This window comes from Triticum dicoccoides, chromosome 7B, assembly GCF_002162155.2.
Source record: "Triticum dicoccoides isolate Atlit2015 ecotype Zavitan chromosome 7B, WEW_v2.0, whole genome shotgun sequence".
Classification (NCBI taxonomy): Eukaryota; Viridiplantae; Streptophyta; class Magnoliopsida; order Poales; family Poaceae; genus Triticum; species Triticum dicoccoides.
In genome coordinates, this window is record NC_041393.1 from 136,617,017 (window position 1) to 136,630,426 (window position 13,410).

General features: G+C 51.1%; 1 long non-coding RNA gene across 1 annotated transcript; it reads right to left on the minus strand.

Annotated features, from left to right (window-relative positions):
* Positions 1-537: 537 nt before the first annotated feature.
* Positions 538-2,353, minus strand: LOC119341549. Its single transcript, XR_005165164.1, has 3 exons — positions 2,102-2,353; positions 1,346-1,994; positions 538-581 (listed from the first exon to the last, which is right to left on the minus strand). It is a non-coding gene; the product is annotated as an uncharacterized LOC119341549 (long non-coding RNA).
* Between the last annotated feature and the right edge of the window lie 11,057 nt (positions 2,354-13,410).

The window sequence follows — 13,410 nt, forward strand, 5'->3', positions numbered from 1 at the left end:
GTGAGGCAAATGGTAAAACCAATGTTGGGCCTTGCTGGAGGAGTTTTATTCAAAGCGAACTGTCAAGGGGGTCCCATAAATCACCCAACCGCGTAAGGAACGCAAAATCCGGGAACATAACACCGGTATGACGGAAACTAGGGCGGCAAGAGTGGAACAAAACACCAGGCATAAGGCCGAGTCTTCCACCCTTTACCAAGTATATAGATGCATTAATAATATAAGAGATATTGTGATATCCCAACAAAATCATGTCCACCATGGAGAAATCTTCAACTTCACCTGCAACTAACAACGCTATAAGAGGGGCTGAGAAAAAGCGGTAACATAGCCAAACAACGGTTTGCATAGGAAAGGTGTCAAAGGTTAGAGGTTCATGGCAATATGGGATGGCTTGATGAGCAAAAGATAGGTAACGCAGCATAGCGATAGAACGAAGCAACTAGCATAGCAATGATAGTAGTGAGATCCAGGGTAGCGGTCATCTTGCCTGAAATCCCGCAAGGAAGAAGAACGAGTCCATGAAGAAGACAGACGAACGTAGTCGAACGAATCCTCACAACTCCGGAACGAAACCGAAGCTAACGAGAGAAGCAAACCGGAAAGAAGTAAACAACATGGTAAACAACCATCACATAAACATGGCATGATTCACAATCAAGTATGATGCTTGTCCGGTTTAATGAGGCATGGCATGGCAAAGAGCAACAAACCACACTACAAATTAAGTGGAGATCATTATGCAATGAGTTGCATATTGACAAAACACCACATTGACATATTTAGGTTAATCTCGTTTCAGCTACCAAACAATATTAAATGTTGTTAAACATGGCAAGGGGTGAAGCATAACAAAACTATACCATCTAAACAATTTAAATGGGGCCGGATATAACAAAAAACAAATCCGGTAAATCCCCATATGCATATTTTAGATTCGGTACTGTTCTTCCCTAAACCATATTTTAAGGTTGTTAAACAGGAAAATAAAGTGCACCATGTTAAACTAGGCATTTTCCACCCCATTTACATATATAGTTTATTGAAAACCGAGTTACGGTTATTTAGTTATGAAATAAAACATTTTAGCATGGCATTTAGCAAATTAAATGCAAACATCATTTTAAATATTTTAAACATGGATGGAAGTGGCATATTATTAATCTACACAAAATTCTAAGCATTTTACATGTATAACTTATTTACATATGATGCATATTTTGTGAGTAATTAAATGCATGAACTAGGAGGGTTTTTCTGTAAATCAGTAAATCCTAGATAATAGAGAAAATCATCCAGAGAAAAAAAAAACGGATGCAGGCTGAAATCTGCTGGGCTTTCTCACCACGGGCCAAGCCCATTCGATGGAGGCATGTCGGCGTGGCTGGATGCGGCTGCGGGGTGCGGCCCACGCCGGCCTGGTCAACGCGAGCGAGGCAGGGCGTGCTGGGGGGCTGCTCACCCATGGGCTATGGCCCAGTCGGAGCAGAGGGGTTCGTGGGCCGGCAGATCTGGATGCGGCTGCCGGGCCTTGGCGATGCGGACGGGGGTCGGCTGGAGCCTCGCGACGAGAAGTCAACGCGGGCGCCTGGCTCGTCCTCGAAGCAGAGGAAGAAGGGGCGCAAAAGCAGGTCGAGGCAGGGGGTCAGGCGCGGCGGCAGCTTGGTCTCCGGCGGCGGGGCGACGACTTGGCGGCGGGGACGAGGTGCTTGGGGAGCCCCTCGGGCGCGAGAGGAGGCTGGCGTCCCGGCGCTCGCGGGCACAGGGGCGCACGAAGGAGGAGGACGAGGTGGCTGGTCACGCCGGACCAGAGTGACAACGGCGGCCTTCGACGAGGATGGGGCAGACGAGGCCGGAGGAGGTCGTGGCGGAGCGGTTCCCGGCGTTGCCGCGCGGAACAGAGGCCGATGGAGGCGTGGATTCGGCGAGGCGGCGGAGTTCCTTCGGCGGGCTGAAGAACTTGAGGCGCTCGGGCGCCATGGCCGCTCCACTCCCTGTGAGAAAACTGAGAGAGATGAGAGATCGAAGGGAGAGCAAGAGAGAAAGAGAGACGACCGGAGGGGCAGAACGAAGAGAGAGAGAGAGAGAGACGAGGCTGGACCTGGTCGACGGGGAAGGCGGGGCGCAGCCCGGATGGTTGGGTTCACCGGCGGTGACGCACCATGGAGGGAGGAGCTTGGGCATGAGCAGGGGATCGAGCCCCTGTCTCTCTCCTGCGGGAGCGCGGGCGCTCGTTGGTGGATTGGGGGGATCCAGAGGAGAGTTCTGGTTGGGGAGGTTCGATGGAGGCTGAAATCAAGGAGAGGATGGATTTGGGAGGATCCCGAGGGGAACCAGAGAGAGTGGCGGCGGGGAGAAGGATGGGACAGCTCTCCTTGAATTTACGGTTGCCCCGCTTATATACGTTGGTGGATTAGGTTAGAGGCTACCTCATCCCTACGATTGTAATCGGACGGTCGCGAATAAAATAGTTAGGGAGCCCAATTAACAAAACGGAGATGTTTTGTAGATGTTAGGGGATGATACGAATCCAACGGAGATGACTGAGCGGGTCGGGTTCTGGGCAGGTTTCGGACGCGCGCAAGGGGTCTGTGCGCTTTGCAGAGGAACAAGGCGATCGCGTGCAAGGGGGTGATTGGTCTCAGAATGGTCAAAGGAGGCAAGGGGAACGTGGCAACTACGAACAGGTGCGAGTTTTACGAAAACATGCGGGTGCAATGTTCATGATGCAATGATAAATGCAACAAATAAATAAATACACACAACGATGACGAAAAAAATATTGAAATCGTCTGGAGCGTCGGTCTCGGGGCGTTACACTTCCCCGGGCTCGGGTCGACACTGGAAGATGCCGCGTTGGTGAAGAAACTGCTCGACTCCGTGCCGGATCGCCTGTACGCGGCGGTGGCCGGAATCGAGAAGTTCTGTGACGTGTTCACCATGGCGTTCGAGGAGGCGCTGGGTCGCCTGAAGGCCTTCGACAAGTGGCTACAGCGAGGCGGACAAGCGGGCGGCGAGCGTGCGGACGTCCAGCTCATGTACATGGCGGGGCAGTGGCGGGCGCGGGAGCGATAGCAGGGCAGCGCTCGGGTCGACGACGACGGGCGGAGCATGGCGTCGGGCTACAGTGGCAACAGACGTGGCCGCTGCTACAAGTGCGGCGAGTGCATCCATTTCAAACGTGACTACCCTCAGCTGCGGAAGGCGCCGGCGGCGAAGCAAGCGCTATTTGTGGACGTCGGTGTCGAAGACGAAGGCCTGCTCTGGGCCGCGGCTTAGGGGGTGAGTGTTGGGTAAATAAGCCGCGGCGACGAGTCGGACGCGACTAGCGCGTGTATGGGCGCGAGCTGGGCGTGTCGGGCGCATCGGGTCCACGACGTGTGTGTGCGTGTGTGCGTGCGTGTGGTGCACGGGGTTCCCGTGCAAGTGTACACCGTAGGCGTGCGTTTGTATGCTCTCTGTTGGCGAGAATAGGGGGTGCGTAGAGTTGGTCCAGGGCGGGCTCGCCGCGACCCGGACATGTGCGTGCATGTCGGGCGCGGGCAAAGCGGGCCGGACCAGGCGCTCCGCGTGGGCAGGGTTGTGGGGTGCGCGCCTAGACGTGGCCCAGGGTATAAAACCCCCTAGACGTTGTAACAGGTGTGGTCTGAGTTCGTGCTCAGGGAAAACAGAAAACGCCGTTTGTGGCAGCGGTGGCATTCGTGCGCCGGCAAACCTCGTTGTGCCTCGTGTCTCCTTCTTTTTTCTGTCATTCGAACGCAACAAGCAGAGAGAGTGAGAGAGGCAGCAGCTAGGGCTAGCTAGGGTTTAGGGTTTGTTCCAACAAAGACAACTACATTTGTCCCCCACATATGGAGTGGATTTGTGATAGTCCGGACTATCCAGATGGTTGGATTTGGAGGAGCCTACTGGGTGCTTGTTTGATGTGTGAACATGCACTGACATATGAGGAAGAAATAAACTTCAAACTTTAAGAAGACCTTAATTATTTGTTTGATTTATTTATATGCATTGTAGCCCGTAGCAACGCACGGGCATTGTACTAGTAGCACTAGTAGACTGCTCGTGCGTTGCCACGGGCCAAGAAACGAATTTTTAAGCAATGTTAATTTTACTCCCCACAAATGAGGACATTGCATGCAATGTTCAAATAGAACACAAACATAAGTACCTTCTTCTCTCTTCCAATGAACACCATGCACCCCTCTAGCCTCTCTTCTACATTGAACTTGTCTCCTGTTGTGTCTTATTTGTCCATACATCAGTCATCATCTCAATACAAAAGATAATTTGAATAGACAGAATGACATCCATCTAAAGAATGTAATCGATAAAACAATAAGACCAACTAAAGAATGGTATAGTTTCATCTGGAAAAATGTCGTTTTGCCCTTTAAATATCTTACAGTGTATAGTATTACTCAGTCCATTGGATTCAGTGGTTTGCACATGTTTCAAATATAACACATCTTGCTCTCCATGATGCTAAATGCCAAGCATGTGTAATGAAAGACGTGGGGCATAAAGCACCCCGTCACACACCAAGGATGGGGCAGTAGAACCAGAAAATCGGAGACCTTCTTTTCACTCCACTGGCTCCAACAACAAATAAGGATGATCATTAGCCAAGAAAACATGGAAACGTGGTTAGTAAAGTAGTTAACCCTAAATATGATCACATGCACCAGAAGACTCATTCACCAATCTCAAGAGCATTATGTAGATTTTAAAAATAGATGGTTCTGCAGCATACCTTTACAAAATAGTCATAAATAGATTTTTTAAATAGTGACAATCATTCATGTTAGCCGACCACCAAGACAAACTTCTTGCGCCTCACATTGAGGAAATCATGACACAAATGTTTGCAGTTAGAACATAAGATAAACTTCAATTAACAAAGGGATAATTAATTTCATGCCCCTAGTTGTGTCCCACTCGGCAGGTTTGCCCTTAGTTTCCAAAAACCCTCGATTTTGCCCAAGCCTGTTTGCTCCTCTTATGAATTTGCCCTTCCGTCACGTTTTCGTCTAGTTAGTGCCGTTTGACTTTGTGTTGACCGTCTATGGACTTTTCGATGGACCATTTTGCCCCTCCTTTCTTACTCTCTCAGTAGACACTTCCAAGTGGGACCATCATCGAAAAAACCATCTCATATCCTCTCTTCCTTCTCTCCCGTCGGTCAAACCCTAGCCCCAGATCCCATTCCCTCTCTCAAATCTTAACCCTCGTGCACCACCCTCAGTTCTCCGCCGCCATGCTTTAGCGCAAGGCCACAGGGCAACCATCCACACCGGCGCTCGCGTGCGGTTCAATCCAACCGAGCTCGTCGGTGGCCAACCTCGTCGGAGTAAGCACGTAGGTCTGGTGAGCTCCTCCCCTCGCACCAGTCTCCTTGTTTTCTCCCCTGCTCTCTCTCTCTCTCTCTCTCTCTCTCTCTCTCTCTCTCTAAACTCACCTCGTTCTCTTTTCTTTGCCATGAGGAACCGACGACCGTCGCCGTTCTTCACCACCATCGGAATGCCACTGCATCCACCAGGGTTGCCGTCATCGGTCATGCACTCTGGCCTCTAGATCCAACCTGTCCTCGAGGGGATCCGCCCGCCGTTGCCCCGCCGGAGATCCCCAATGTCTTCTACTACCAACACCATCCCCTGCATCAAGCTCCAGATCCAGCATGTCCTCGCCGGGATCCGCCCGCTGTCGTCGCGTCGGAGACCCCCGACGTCCTCTACTTCCAGCGCCATCCCCTGCATCAAGCTGTTGCTCAAGCTCATCCTCCTTTCTTCTCGAGGCTTTCATGAGCTCCGGCTAGAGATCTGCAATGGTTGCGTCCCTGTTGACCCTCCTCCATGCCAACGTTGGCCAGCCTCCATCGACGCCTCCCGCTGGCCCAGATCCACAGGCCCCGAGGAAGGCCAGCGGGGATCCGGTTAGTGATGAGGCCACAAATCTCGTCGGTGACCAATTTAGGTGGCTGCCGGGGACCCATGGGGGCGAGAGATGGTGGAGGAGGGTGGCACGTGCCTTCCCCGTGCCTCCTTCGACGCTGCAGCGGCGGTGGCCAAGCGCCTGGCGAGCTCCGACGCCGATTCCATTTGCTCCGGCGAGCACATCCTCATCCTACAGAGGGTGTCCTTTAAATTGTTGACTTGACTTTTGTTAAGACTTGACACAATGTAATTAGCTTGTATAGCTGGCAACTATGGACTGATCATTAAATATATTCGAGATGAGACCGACGTTAAGTACGAGTACTGACTTTCCTCGCAAAAAAAGTGTACTGACTTGTGTTAATTAATGGTGTTTTAATTAGTTTATGTGGTGTTAATTTTTTGCTTAAAAAAGTAATGCAAAATTGATATTATGTTTACAACATGGCAGTGTCCATTAGAGATATTTGGTCCATTCTGGGTCCCACATGATAGCCAGAAGAGAGAGAGAGGATAGAGGGATGTTTTCTGAGTGATTTGTCCCACTTGGAAGTGTATAGTGAGAGAGTGAGGAAACAAGGGCAAAAATGTCCAATGAAAAGTCCATAGACGGTCAAAACACGGTCAAACGGCACTAACTGGATGGAAATGTGACGGAAGGGCAAAACCATAAGAGGAGCAAGCGTGCTTGGGCAAAATCGAGGGTTTTTGAAAACTAGGGGTAAACCTGCCGAGGGTGACCCAACTAGGGGTATAAAATCAATTATCCCATTAACAAAACATCAAAATAATGATTTCCTACCAACCCCATCTTTTGAACATAATTCAGATCATGTTTGGCTCCTTTACATGTCTACATCAAATACACACCTTGCTACTATTTCTATCCGAACAAGCAAACCTCCTGGTATAACAAATTGTTGGTGAATCCTTTGAGTCTTTCTATCGATCAATAAGTCTACTGCATAAACATATCGAGTGCTACAAAACTGATTAGCAAAATAAGTTAGAAAAATGTCCTGAAGAAAATATGTCAGAACTATTCATTTCAGATTCCCAATATAAAGCACATAATACCAGCCTTTAATAATTCAAATAATGTTTACTCACTGACAGTGATCTACCTGAAAATGTACAAGTTTGTCAGAACAGTACTTGAAAGATGAGAAGTTGACACAAGGTTCATTGTTGAATAGGTGTGATGAAAAAAAAGCAGACATATGACAAGTTATTTCACAACATATAGTCATCTAATAACAATTATGAAGTTATGCAGACATCTCCTTGTTGAACAAATTTAGTTTACAATAGTTATAATGGACCATCATGTAAAAAATAAGCTATGTTAAGTTTTACTAACATGGAAAAGAAACATCACGTGATGACAGCTAGTTGCCAACATTAACCGAAAAAGGCTTTCGCCCCGCTTTATATTATAAAGCCAACCGCACAACAAACATCCAACAAGGTCCAACACAAAACCACGCACACACACACGGAAGTCCACAGGAAAAAATAGTACATGGAAGGGTCAATGCTGAGGGCACAACACAACAAGCCCTAAACCCAAAACACACAAGCCACAGAGCCGCCAGGCGGTCTAGTCAGGCTCAGGAGGGGGAGGCGGTAGCGGGGGAGCCACGCGGAGCGCCATCGAGCGGAGATCGGAGAGGAGGGTGGTGATGACGTCCCGATCCTGGGGGCGGCTAAGCGGCCGCCAAAGCTGCAGGTAGCCACACAATTTGAAGATTGCGTCAGTCGCACGTCGGAGAGGTACCTTCTGAATAACAAGCTTGTTGCGAATGTTCCAAAGCGTCCAGGCGAGAACCCCAACGCACAACCATATAATATGGCGGTAGCGAGTAGGGGAAGCGTTAAGCTCGGCAAGCAGGTCGGGGAAGTTGGTATTACACCACTATCCGCCAACCGTTTCGCAGAAGCAGGCCCAAAGGAACTGGGCAGAGTGGCACGAGAAAAAGATGTGGTTAGCATCCTCAATCGTGCCACAGATGGGGCACATCCCATCACTCGGGCCATTACGCTTGAGGACTTCAACCCCAGAGGGGAGGCGTCCACGGATCCATTGCCACAGAAAGATCCTGATTTTCAACGGAAGTCAGATATCCTAGATCAGGCTAAATGGTTCCGGAGCCGTCGAGGGAGCAATGCCGCCGTACAGGGACTGCGTGGAGAAACGGCCAGAGGGCTTGAGGCGCCATGAAAGAACATCCCGGTCCTCCTCGACGTTCATCGGCATAAGTGCGATGTCTTGGAGGAGGGAGTCCCAGGCGGCCACCTCGAGGGGGCCAAAGGGGCGCCGGAAGGCGAGACGCCCTAAGTCAATAAGGGTCATCTCGATAGAGACCCGAGGGTCAGCTGCAATGGAAAATAATTCTGGGAATCCCGCAGCCAGGGGGGAGTCCCCTAGCCAGCGGTCGAACCAGAACAAGGTTGAGGCCCCAGAGCCAACCGAGATGGATGTGCCAATGCGTAGTACGGGCAGAAGCTGGATCACGGACTGCCAGAACTGGGATCCACCCGTACATTGGCAAAAGGCAAGAGGTTGGCCACGGAGGTACTTATTACGGATGATGGTGAGCCAGAGGCCTCCCTCCCCATTGGCAATACGCCACAGCCATCGGGTCAGGAGGGCAATTTGTTCATGCGTCGGGATGACAGGATCTCAAGGCCACCCTGGTCTTTGGGTTTGCAGATGTCGGGCCAGCTCACCATATGGTACTTCTGCTTGTCGCCCTCACAACTGGTATTTGGCCACCTCCTGATGGAGGGTCTCATGAAGGCTGTAGAAGCTCATGAGAAATCAGAGAAGGCTGGCAAGCGAGGAGCAGCTTTCAACATCCCGTCCCCTAGCTAGCAAATTGCTGGGGTCATAATCATTACTATCCTACTCATGAAATAAATTGATCCTGTGTATTCCCTTCTTGTACAATATTATAATCAGTTAAATCCTATCCAAATGCAATGCCTACTGTAACACAAAAACTGAAATAAGTGAACTAATCAAAAGGTTCCATTTGTTATCTATCTTCTATTGGTGCTCGTGTGAGTTACAAAGAGTATTTACAAATGAATGAAGGTACTTCCAATCATATGTCTTCCAAGCAAGCTGATCAATATCGTTCTTGATGGCACCTCTCTCCTCTAAGAACGAAGCTTCTGGCATACTTTACTTCCAATGCCCTTTGTTCAAGTTCAGAAATTGGCATATATTTTTCATCACAAGGACTCCTAATTTGTCATGTTCCTATAATAGTTTAACGCCCCCTGCTGCGAACATGTGCCCATATTTAACTGTATGTGGACAGAATATACTGGCACATTATAAACAGAATATATTGTCACATTATAAAACAGTTACATGCACAAACCAAGAATCTTAGGCACCTCTATGCTCTCTTGTCTCTTTCGTAGCAAATCAGTGATCAGGGCCCTAGGGAGACATGAACACCACACGAAGTCAAAATCTCTCACCATAAATATTTTTCCAACCTGAAAAACCAGGTGTCAATACTATCTGTGTCAAAATTGTGCATAAACCAGGGCAAGCCTAAATATAAGCATGGACCCAAAAAATATATTTGGACATCTTATGGCACTTCACACCTGCAAGTCCATATATCCATCCAGAAATAAAATTTGGCTCTAAATATAATAAACAGAGAAAGAAGACCCAGGGAATAATACTCATGAGCAGGGATTGAATGCAAAAACATTTAAGTAGTCAAATTTGCATAATCGGGCTTTAGAGTCAAAACACAAAAGAAGTTGTTAGTTTGTTAAGTATTGAGGGTGCCAATTATACTGCTTAACTGCATCTCCTAGACCATCACTTTTGAAACATTAAAATAAGCATTATACCATCTGGTGGAGGGGCGGCTAGGTGTCTCATATGTGACAGACGTAAACCTTCGCCTCATGTCGTCCTTCATCCCAGTCTTCTTCTATTGAATTGCTGTCGGCCACAAATCAACTACGTGCGATTATTTAGAAACTGAAAAAAGGCCCTCAAGCATTTTAGTCCTACTTAAAATTAGTAAATTATAAATTTGACATACCATCAACATTAGAGAAATCCATACTTGTCTATCATGCTGCTTCTTAAAGAAGTAGGTTGCCCCAGAAGTACCATGAACGTTTGCGACATTCTTCAATATTGCGTCCATCGCAACATGGATATACCTCAAACTGAAGGATACAGAGAATACCAGAAAGTGCAGCAGATAGAGTTTAAGAAAGACTACAACATTCAATCCAATACTTCGTTCTTAAAGTCGAGGACCGATTTCTTCACAGCTCATGTAGGAAAATTCAACTCAAAATGTTCTGAAAGCCTAAAAACTGATTCAGGTTTATCATTATCCTATCAAACTAATTGACCATGATTAGAGATAGAGCAGATGAACTGCAACAAACATTCATCAGAAATTTTAACAACTAAACATCGGTAGAACAAACATTTTCTCCCTCAATGAACTTTAAACTGTCAAAACAAAAGCATTGATCTGATTATTTAAGGTTGAAACCATATCTCTATCTTCTGTGGCCTGTTTCATCAACACAGAGGGTTCCCGGCATAGAGATATGGGCCAGAATTTTTCGGTTATTTAAGGTTCAGAAGTTGTTTTTAGATTATTTTTGTTTTTAAGACACTGATTAAGGGAAGCTATATGCTTGTTGCCAATGTCTGGTGCTTTTCTCCCAGGAGGGGCGTCAGGATCAACATGAATGCTTAACGGAAGGTTTGCACGATATAAAAGAGAACTCTTACAATCAACAATAATCCAATTACTCAACCAATCAATCTCATTATATTGTGTTGAACAGTGTTCACATTCAGGTTAGCTTATATATATAAGCAATACCTACACCAAGAATGGCGCTCTCTCCTCCTCTCGCGCTCTCCCCTCCTGGGGCGTCGCCGGCCCGCGGCTCCCCTTCCTCGGCGCCCCGGTCCCGTGTGACCTCCACCTCCCTCTCCCCCGCAAGCTCTCCTTCGGGCTCTCCGTCGGCGGCGAGGTTCGTCCCCTCCCTTTCCGCGTCTCCCCCTCCCAGTCCTACGGCCCTGGTTGCGCCCCGGGCCAACAGGTTCTGGGCTCTTGGCTCAGATGATTCCGGTTCCGACTCCGAGGCTCCTCCCCCTCCTTCCCGCTTGGCTCCGGTGGGTGGGTCGTTGCCTTTTGTGGCGGCGGGTCGCCGGCGAAAATTTGCTCCGGGTGGTAGGGGTCGGCCGGTCGGGGCGGGTGTGGATGCGGGTGGTTGGTGCCGTGTCGCTCGTGGGCGCCGGCGCGCCGCCTCCTGGTCGTCGGACGCTTCCCTGGTGGGCCCTGGGGTGGCTGCTCTGGCTTCGCCGGCCTCTTCCCCTCCGGTGGCCGCCTGCCCTGGCTCGCCTTCGGCTGTGGTTCTCGCCTCCTCGGCGGCGGCGGCGCCGGAGCCAACCCTAGATCTGGGATCGGGGCTGGCGCTGGTGTCCCGGGCCGGGGCGCGGGATCCTCAGGCTGCTGTTGGGCCGCGTGGGCCTGTGCTGGTCCCTTCTTTGGGCTCCTCGGTCGATTTCCCCTCCTCCTCGTCTCTGTGGCCCCTGGGCCGAGGCCGGCTCAGTCTCTGCCCACTCTTCCTTCGGCCCCCCTTGGCGAGCCCGGCCTGGCTGGCTCTGGCTATATATGGGTCCGGAAGGGTTCGGTTCCCCCTTTTCTAGGGTTTCCTACCTCTTCCTCTGACTTGCGTCGGCTCCGTCTCCCTATCCGCTGCTTCGTCAGATCTACTCCTCCGCCTCCTCTCCTTCTTCCCTTCTCGACGGTGGCTGCGATGGATCGTTCCCGTGGGTCCTCCAGTGAGGCTGTCTCTGCCTCAAGCGGGGGCGGGACAGATCTGGCGACGCCGCTGCGGATCTGGAGTATGAGGCTTCGCTCCGTGCCAAGCTCCAGGCCTCGCGTGCGGGGGCCTCATCGGAGACGGCCGTTGCGTCCCCTCGTGCTTCTGGATCCGGGCCAGAGGACCCTCCGCCCCTGGTGCCTGCTGCCCCGGTAACCGCGGCCGACCCCTGGGAACAGGCGGCGCGGGGGAGTCGAGCGGGTTCTTCGGGGCCTTCCTCCTCCCCCCTCGCTTGTCCCTATGGGTGGTGGGCCGCCGTGGGCGCCGGCGGTGGTTGGTGGTGGTCCGTCTCGTTTCGTCCCCTGTGGCGTGTCGGGGGCTCCTGCCCGCCGCCCGTTCGGTGCTGCTGCGGGGCGTGGCACCGGTGCTGGTGCCGTGCGGGTTTCCCTGGTGATGGTATCCTTCCTCCGCCGCCCTCTCGTGGCGCGGGCCGTACCCCCCCCCCTCACTCCCAGGTCTCCAATCCCATCCTTACCTGCTTTGCGTGTCATCGTCCGGGCCACTTCCAGTCTCGCTGTGAGAATCCGCCGTTTTGCCTCATCTGTAGGGAGGACGGCCACCTCATGGTGGACTGCCAAAGCCGTGTCAAGCCTCCTTCTTTCATTCACTACGGGATCGGCCTCCCTGGCTGCTCTTTCTTTGCCCTGGACAAGGATGTTCCAGTTGCTGCCCCCAATCCCTTGCTCTCCAATGTTGGTGTGATTTCAGTCCAGGACAAGCGCATCTCCCCTCAGGCCCTTCTTGACGAACTCCGGTTGTGGGATGAAGGCGGGTGGGATTGGCAGATCCGCCAGCTTTCTGAGTTTGAGTTTGCGGCCACTTTTCCTTCTAAAGAGAGTCTTCGCATGATGTCTTCTTGCACCAGCTTCACGCTACCTCTGAATCATCTTGTGGTTTCGGTCAAAGCGGCATCCAATGGGTCAAAGACCATTGCTTCTCTCTCTGATGTGTGGGTGTTAGTGGACGACGTTCCTCCCAGCATGCGTACCTCGACTTTTCTGATGGCTTTTGGGGTGCTGCTTGGGAAGCCAATCGAGGTTGATCAAGATTCGTTATCTGTTCTTGGACCAGCTAGGCTTCGGTTGTGGTGCGTTGACCCGATCTGCATTCGTGGCTCTGTTGATGTTTTTCCGGCGGCGGGTGGCTTTCGTCTTTGGGTCCGGGTGGAGGGTGCTCCTAGCCCTATTTCTCCTCCTCCTCCCCCTCCACCTCCGGCCTCGGGCGACGATGATAAAAGCAAGGATGGTGATGGGGGCCTTGAGGACTCGATGCATGGCACGGACCCTCGCTTCACCCAGTCTGCTTGGGATGGGATGTCTCCTGCTGATCAAGAGCTGATGAAAGACTGTGCTCCAGCTCCGGCGGGTGGTGGGGTCCAGGGCTCGATGCCAGGAGTGGGTGGTGGGCCTGTGGCCGCGGGTGGGTCGAAGGGCACCCTCATTTCGTCGGCGTGCTCTAACCTTCCCGCTCGCCCCACCTCCCCGTCGCTGTCAGGCATTGAAGATCTACCTCCGGCGGGCCCGTCGGCGGCCAAGAAGAGGAAGAAATCATCGGTGAAGAAGTTCTCTGCGAAGAGCAGGGCCTC